Below are 2,111 nucleotides of genomic sequence, written 5' to 3'. Positions count from 1 at the left end.
TTGTGGCATTTCAGTCCACTGAAACTTTGATTTTTCTTTGAGCAACAGCTTCCAAAAGACCAACCTTACCTTTTTGTTACCTCAGGCAGTGAATTCCACCTCTATAATTTTATTTCTTGAGGGAGACAAAGCCTTGCTGCTTTGTCCACGTTTAAACTTGATCTGGACCATGTGTGTAGGCATGCTCACCTGCACAAAAAGCTGTTCAAAGTTGACAGATAAGGAGGATTCATCATATATGGTAATGAATAACAGACTATTTAAAGTTACAGAGGCAGTTTCTTGATATTTACTGCCAGCCATATCTGATGAGAACTGAGGAAAAGGTGTCGGAGTTTGTTCATTCCTAAATTATAAATAGATAAAAAACGAAAGGAAATAATGGAAAAAAGAATGCTCTCCAGTCTGTGAGCTAGAACTTTTGCTAGGGCCTTAGCATCTGTATTCAAAAGTGAAATGGGTCTGTACCATGTGCAATCAGTAGGATCCTTGCCTTTCTTTGGAATAAGTGTAATGCAGGCCTCAGTAAAAAACTGGGGTAACCAACTCCATTTACAAGATTCTACAAAGACTGAACAGAGCATCGGTGAGAGTGAGCTGGAAAATGTTTTGAAGAATTCTGTAGGTAAGCCATCTGGACCAGGACACTTGTTGGCTGCATTGACTTGATAGCCGCAACTATTTCTGCCTCCAGTATAGGCTCTTCCAATTTTTCCTAGAATCATCTTAAAGAGCTGGAATATCAAGATTGTTAAGAAAGTTATAAATGTAACTGGCATCCCCATGGGATTCTGAGGTATAAAGTTTAGTAGAGAATTCTTTGAAGGTTGTATTGAAATCTAAGGGGTCCATTGTTATTTGACCAGCACCCAACTGTATTTTAGAGATAGCCTGTTTTGCTTTATAGCCTTTGAGTTGGTAGGCTAATAGTTTGTAAGACTGATCTCCATAGGTATAAAATGTTATCTTATTTTGTAGAAGCAGTTGCTCAGTATAATGGGTAGTTAGTAGGTCAAAACAAGTTTTGAGTTCTACTCGTCTCTTGTATTGCTCTGGGCACTTATTTTGGGCACATTGATTATTAACTAGACCAATTTTGGTGTTTTTTTTTTTCTTTATTTGATTTGCGCTTCAGATGAGCAGTTTAAGAAATAATTAGTCCCCGTAAGTAGGTTTTAAGCACATCCCACAGAGTAAGATAAGATATTTGTGGATCAGCATTAGTGTCAACAATAAAAGTTATTTCCTTTTCAATAAACTTGATAAAGTTAGCATCAGATAAAAGTGTAGTCTTAACTCGCCACTGCCTGCTTCCAGGAATACCAGGGAAAGACATAGATAATGTAAGAGGGGCGTGGTCAGAAATTTTAATTGGTTGTTATTCACAGAAAAAAACAAAATTGAGAGGTTGGCTGTCAACAAGGAAATAGTCAATTATAGAATATGTATGATGAACTCACGAGGAAAATGAATATTCCCTGTTTGTAGGATGCAAAAACGCCATATGTCGTGAATACCAAACTCGGAAAGAAAATCGCAAACCAGACTAGCCAACCTACTAGCCGTGCTAGAATTGTTAGGTGAGCGATCCATAGTAGGATCTAGACAACAATTTAGGTCTTTACCCAATATAAGGTGATTTGTATTTAGATCAGACAGCAAAGAAAATAGTATTTTGAAAAATTCTGCGTCGTCCACATTTGGGGCGTATACATTGACTAAAACAACAAACGTATTGATGAATCTGCCAGAAACAATCACATGCCGCCCAGATTTGTCTGAAACCACATTGTTAGACTCAAATGGAACATCATGACTAATAAAAATTGAGACTCCCCTGCCTTGCCCTCAAAAGATGAATGAAAACATTGACCAGACCAACGTGACAAGAGCCGATTGGAATCCACGCTACGAACATAAGTTTCTTGGTCCTAAGGTGTTTGAGATGGGAGAAAACCTTTTTCCTCATGACTGGATGGTTTAAACATTTAAAATTCCAGCTTGTAAAGTTGAGATTATTATTCAGACTTCCCACTTAGAAAAGCATGTTAAAAATACATAAATAAATAAAAATCCCAAAGACCAAGTAATTGGAGCGACAAGACCGTGTA

The sequence above is a fragment of the Oryzias melastigma genome, linkage group LG3 (assembly GCF_002922805.2).
Source record: "Oryzias melastigma strain HK-1 linkage group LG3, ASM292280v2, whole genome shotgun sequence".
In the NCBI taxonomy this organism is placed as follows: Eukaryota; Metazoa; Chordata; class Actinopteri; order Beloniformes; family Adrianichthyidae; genus Oryzias; species Oryzias melastigma.
Note: the sequence above shows the minus strand (reverse complement) of the source record.